This window comes from Stegostoma tigrinum, chromosome 40, assembly GCF_030684315.1.
Source record: "Stegostoma tigrinum isolate sSteTig4 chromosome 40, sSteTig4.hap1, whole genome shotgun sequence".
Classification (NCBI taxonomy): Eukaryota; Metazoa; Chordata; class Chondrichthyes; order Orectolobiformes; family Stegostomatidae; genus Stegostoma; species Stegostoma tigrinum.
Window position 1 is genome coordinate 15,677,026 of NC_081393.1, and position 6,891 is coordinate 15,683,916.

Here is a 6,891-nt window from a genome sequence, read left to right on the forward strand (position 1 = left end):
CGCGCTTTTCCCTCTGTTGCAATGGCTGTGACTCAGTAAGCACTGTCCAACTCAAGAAGGTCAGAGATTCAAGTCCCACTGCTGGAGACACACCAGGGCTGACAGCATGAGTGCAGTTCAGAGGGTGTGCTGCACTGTCCATGGTGCTGTTTCTTCTGGAGGAGATGTTGAAACAGGGCCCCATTCGTCCTCTCGGGTCGGTGCGAAATCAACCCCCGGCGCAACTCCCAAAAAGAGCAAGAAATCATCAGTGTTGGGCTCATATTTATCCCTCAAGCAGCATTGCAAAAAGTGATGGACATGTTGTTCCATTGAAGAAATTCTTAATTTCATTTCAGGCAGAGCTAAAGAGAACTACTCTCTCATGTAGCCCAATTACCTAAGCCGAAATCAAACCTCCCTGTCCCTGACTCCATTGTAAAGGGGATATTAGAACAAAATTTCTTAGATGCACCACAGAAAGCATTCTATCTGGATGCATTGTGGCTTGGTATGTTATCTGCTCTGCCCAGGACCGTAAGAAACTACAGAGCTATGAACACAGTCCAGAGCATCACGCAACCTTCCATCCATTGACTCCATCTACACTTCCCACTGCCTCGGAAAGGCAGCCAACATCATCACAACACCCCTTCCACCCTGGTGTAATCTCCTCCGACATCTTCCATCAGGCAGAAGATACAAAAGCTTAAACACACACACCAACGGGTTCACGATCAGCTTCTTCCCTGCTATTATTAGACTTCTGATTGGACCTCTCAGATTTTCACCTTAATGCTGATCTCACTCACTGTACACTTTCTCTGCAGCTGTAACACTGTATTCCTCTCTCTGTTCTACTACAGTAATGCACGCAAAACAAAACTTTTCACTGTACCTCGGTACATGTGACATTAATAAATCAAATAAAATCAAATCAAAATAACCCTACTGCAAACGCTGGGAGGAAAGGAAAACAGAGGAGAAACTCAGCAGGTCTGGCAGCATCTGTGCAGACAGAAACAGAGTTAACATTTCTGTAAATATTCCCACACCTTGTCAGGTCCCCTCAGGATCTGATGCATGTTAATCTCTTCAGGCAACCTGTCCACTTGAATACAGGATTTGGGACGTCATGTTGCGCTGTACAGGATATTGGTGAGGCCGCTTTCGGGGTACTGCATGCAATTTTGGTCACCCTTCTACAGAAAAGATGTTGTTCGACTTGAAAGGGTTTAGAAAACATTGACAAGGACGTTGCCAGGGTTGGAGGGTTTGAGGCCTAGGGAGAGGCTGAATAGGCTGGGGCTATTTTCCCTGGAGCATTGAAGGAAGTGGGGGGTGACCTTACAGAGGTTTATAAACATGAGGGGAACAAATAAGATGAGTCAAGGTCTTTTCCCCAGGGTGGGGTAGTCCAAAACAAGAGGCGCATAGGTTTAAGATGAGAGGGAAAAGATCTAAAAGAGACTGGAGGGGGCAACATTTTCACGCAGAGGGTGGTGCGTGTGTGGAACGAGCTGCCAGAGGAAGTGGTGGGGGCTGGTACAGTTACAGCATTTGAAAGGCATCTGGATGGGGACATGAATAGGAAGGGTTTAGAGGGATATGAGCCAAATGCTGGCAAATGGGATTAGGTCAGATTGGGAGATTGGATCGATGCGCACATGTTGGACTGAAGGGTCTGTTCCCATGTTCTACCACTCTATGACCTTAAGTGCTGTTGGAATGCCAGTGTGTGTAGCTTCCTCCTTTACCAGGTAGAATTGGATGCCTATGTTCTAGTTCTTTCACCACCGAATAATCAGAGTGCTGGAATTCGTTGTCTTACCCCATTGATCTTTGCTGTGCCATCTCCTGAGGGCAATTTGGGATGAGCCACAAATGTAGCCCCATGTCCTGAAAACAAATTTCACCCAATAAGGCTCAAGTCTTTTCTTTACTGAACTTTTACAGAAAGATGCCTGATGCTGGGCATCAATGCGGCCAAAACACATGAAACCTGCCAAAATTTTTGATTAGGGTATATGCTCGGCGTGTTGCATTCTGCTGAAGGTTAAGGAGCCTCCGTAATTCTCTTAGCTGTTGTTGGAAGGCGGAAGAGGAATGCATTTGTACACACACATGGTGGTTTGAATCTCACAAGTGTCCAGGAGCTTTAATACAGACCAGGCGCAGCATTGCACAGCTCTGACAATGACAGTCTTATCTGATGGAAGCCTTCAACCTCACTCCACCATTCCTCCTGCAGCTGGCTTCATTTTCAGTGAGGCAGATTATTTCTAAGACGCAACCAATTATAAGCATTTGCAATCATCCCTTCTACGCGCAACAGTGGGGTCACTGTTGAGGACAACTCGGCTGAAAACTTGGAAATTGTTCCACAAGTGATTTTTTTGTCACTTTTCAGTTCTCACTTCTGCCTCAAATGTGGCAAATACCATTACAAATTTAGCTTTATTCACTTCATTTCCGTTGATTCATTGCTAAATTCCCAAAGCTTGTCTCCTCTCCCATCTTAACGTGCTCAAATCCAGGCTTCATTACACCATTCCAACGCCAAATATTTTTTCGACACTCATCCCATCCTCTGGATGGTCTACAGGTTTCCAACATTCAAGCCAGACAAGAAACCACAAAGTTACCTCCCCTTTTCATCAACCTGTTCAGTCCCATGCTCTTCCCTTGTTTCCACAACGATAATAAGAACAGCAACGTCTCTATTCCCTCAGGAGGCTGAGGAAATTCGCCATGTCCGCAAGGACTCTTACCAATATTTATAGACACACCACAGAAAGCATCCTATCTGGCTGCATCACAGCATGGTATGGCAACTGCTCTGACCAAACTACAGAGAGTTGTAAACTCACCCCATCACACGAGCCAGCCTCCCATCCAAATACTCCATCAATACTTCCTGCTGCCTTAGGAAAGTAACCAACATAGTCAAAGGCTCCTCCCATACTAGTTACACTCAATTCCACCCTTTTCCATCAGGCAGAAGAATTAAAATTCGAAAACACATAATAGATTCAAGAACAGCTTCTTCCCTGCAGTTATCAGACTTGTGAATGGACCTCTCAAGTGACCTCTCTGTTCTTTCTCTCTGCACCTTCTTTACAACTGAAACACTGTACTCGGCGCTCTACCCTTTTGCACTTTGTATGGTAAGAACTACCTGCTGAAGACGCTAAACAACACTTTTTACTGTATCTGGGTATATGTGACAACAAAAATCAATTATTATAAGCCTGGTGCAGATGTGATCAACAGAGACTTTTTACTCCCAAGAAAACAGCAACCATAAGGTTTTACCCATAAGCTGTTCTTGAAAAATGTCAATTCTACAAAGCATTCTAATCTGAAAATAGTCCCAAAAGTTTATGCAAACCTTAGACTGAGCTTTACAGTCACAAATCCATCCCATATCGAAATGAATTTTGTGCTATCTTCGAATTCTCCCCTTGGATTGTATGTCCAGCCAACTTCATCCTGAAGCCATCATTTTTTTACAAAGACGGAGAATTGTTGTCAATTCACAACCATAATGAAGCTCCCAAGGCTTCACTATATAGACTTTTGGAATACTACGCTAACAAGATGTAGAACTGGGTGAACACAGCAGACCAAGCTGCAGGAAGGCTAACGTTTCGGGCCTAGACCCTCCTTCACCTTGTTATCTCAGATTCTCCAGCATCTGCAGTTCCTTCTATTTTTGGAACACTGTGTTCATTCCCTGCTCTTGGAAAGATATTGTTAAACCAGAAAGGATTCAGAAAAGATTTACGAGGATCTACAGGGCGAGGTTAAATAGGCTGGGGCTGTTTACCCTGGAGTGTCGGAGGCTGAGGGGTGAGCTTAAAGAGGTTTATAAAATCATGAGGGGCATGGATAGGGTGAATAACCAAGATCCTTTTATCCCAGGATAGGGAAGTTCAAAACTAGACGACATAAGTTTCAGGTGAAAGGAGAAAGATCTAAAAGGGACCTAAAGGGCAACTTTTTCACACAGAGGGTGCTGCGTGTATGGAGTGAGCTGCCAAACAAAGTTCTGGAGGCTGGTACAATTACAGCACTTAAAAGGCATCTGGATAAGCACTTGGAAAGGAAGGGTTTGGACCGATATGGGCCAAATGCTGGCAAATGGGAACAGATGTCTGGTTGGCATGGACAAGTTGGACTGTAGGGTCTGTTTGCATGACTCTCCAACTCAAATATAGCTTCAATATAAGAGGCAGATAGGGGGAAGAGTAAACTTTAAAGAAAAGTCAATCATTTTGGGTTAACTGCATTTTCTAGGCGTTTGGAAAATGTTTGAATGGGAAATTAGAGGAGGACATTCAGCCCAATTACCACTTGCTCAACATAACTCCATATCTCTTTGTCAGAGAATAGGTCGAATCTGACTGTGGGGCTGCTCACAAACTGCTTTTTCCTATAACCCGCAAATCAATAAAACACAGTGAGGGCAACTGGACATCTGGGAGCTTGGTGAGCAATGGGCCCAACAGTCCGAGCCACACAACATGACTGCTGGCACAATCAAATCCTGTGGGATATGACAGAAGGGGCAGCACTGGATAGGAAATTGGGTGAGAGATAGGAAGCAGAAAGAGAGAAAGGTGTGAAGGGGAGTTTCCTAAGGGTCAGAACTAGGGTCCATGCTTCTCTCGGTCTCTTACTGATTTAGACTTGGTGGGGTAGGGCACAGTTTCACAATGGGAAGGCTGAGAAAGTACTGTGAACTATGGGAGGTCACTGGTCAACCTCCAGATGACACAGATAGGCTGGTGGAACATGAGGACAAATGGAAGAGGCAATTTAATTGATAATCCTGAGCAGTCATTCACGTTCACTGGAAAAGCTAGTAGAAAGATTACAATTCTGTTGTGAGTACATGGGCAGAGAGACTTTGAAGTACTTGTGAACAAATGATTGGGTTTTAGATCAGGTTTAATGAGTGGTTGAAACTGCATATGAAATCTTGGACTTTATAACTAGAGGCAGGGACGACACAAATCCAGCATCATCCTGCAGAGAATGCAATCCAGCTCCTACAGCATCTCCTCCATTCAGTGAAGGCCTACTGCAGAGCCATCCCAGCGCCATCCCCGGTCCTCAGGATAACTGTAGAGCCATCCCAGCACCATCCCCGGTCCTCAGGGTAACTGCAGAACCATCCCAGCACCATCCCCGGTCCTCAGGATAACTGCAGAACCATCGCAGCACCATCCCCGGTCCTCAGGATAACTGCAGAGCCATCCCAGCGCCATCCCCTGGTCCTCAGGATAACTGCAGAACCATCCCAGCGCCATCCCCGGTCCTCAGGGTAACTGTAGAGCCATCCCGGCGCCATCCCCGGTCCTCAGGAAAACTGCAGAACCATCCTGGCACCATCCCCTGTCCTCAGGATAACTGCAGAACCATCCCAGCGCCATCCCCAGTCCTCAGGATACTGCAGAACCATGCCGACACCAACTTCCGATCACTGCAGGTATTGCAGAACCATGGTAACAAGGTGTACAGCTGGATGAAAACAACAGGCCAAGCAGCATCAGTGGAGCAGGAAGGCTGACGTTTCGGACCTGGACCCTTCTTCAGAAATGGGGGAGGGGAAGGGGGTTCTGAAATAAATAGGGAGAGAGGGGGAGGCGGATAGAAGATGGATAGAGGAGAAGATAGGTGGAGAGGAGACAGACAGGTCAAAGAGGCGGGGATGGAGTCAGGGGAGGTGAATGCAAGTGGGGAGTTAGGGAGGGGATAGATCAGTCCAGGGAGGACGGACAGGTCAAGGGGGTGGGATGAAGTTAGTAGGTAGGAGATGGGGGTGGGGCTTGAGGTAGGAGGAGGGAACAGGTAGGAGGAAGAACAGGTTAGGGAGGCAGAGACAAGCTGGGCTGGTTTTGGGATACAGTAGGGGAGGGGAGATTTTGAAGCTTTAAGTTCACATTGATACCATTGGGCTGCAGGGTTCCCAAGCGAAATATGAGTTGCGGTTCCTGCAACCTTCACATGGCATCATTGTGGCACTGCAGGAGGCCCAGGATGGACATGTCGTCTAAGGAACAGGAGGGGGAGTTGAAATAGTTCGCGACTGGGAGGTACAGTTGTTCAGTGCGAACCAAGCATAGGTGTTCCGCAAAGCGGTCCCCAAGCCTCCGCTTGGTTTCCCCAATGTAGAGGAAGCCACAACGGGAACAGCGGATACAGTATACCACATTAGCAGATGTGCAGGTGAACATCTGCCTGTTGTGGAAAGTCTTCTTAGGGCCTGGGATGGGGGTGAGGGAGGTGGTGTAGGGGCAGGCGTAGCACTTTCTGCGATTGCAGGGAAAAGTGCTGGGTGTAGTGGGGCTGGAGGGGAGTGTGGGGCGGACAAGGGAATCCTGGAGACAGTGGTCCCTCCAGAAAGCAGATAAGGGTGGGGAGGGAAAAATGAACAGCACGTCATATTCCGCTTGGGAACCCTGCAGCCCAATGGTATCAATGTGGACTTCACAAGCTTCAAAATCTCCCCTTCCCCCACCGCATTGCAAAACCAGCCTAGCTCATCCTCGCCTCCCTATCCTGTTCTTCCTCTCACCTATCCCTGATTCCATCTCAAGCCCCACTCACATCTCTTACCTACTCACATTATCCGGCCCCCTTGACTTGTCCGTCCTCCTTGGGCTGACCTACCGCCTCCCTAACTCCCCACCTACACCCACCTCTGCTGGCTCCATCCCCGCCTCTTTGACCTATCTGTCTCCTCTCCACCTATCTTCTCCTCTATCCATTTTCTATCCACCTCCCCCTCTCTCCCTACTTATTACAGAACCCCCTTCCACTCCCCCATTTCTGAAGAAGTGTCTAGGCCCGAAACGTCAGCTTTCCTGCTCCTCTGATGGTGCTTGGCCTGCTGTGTTCATCCAA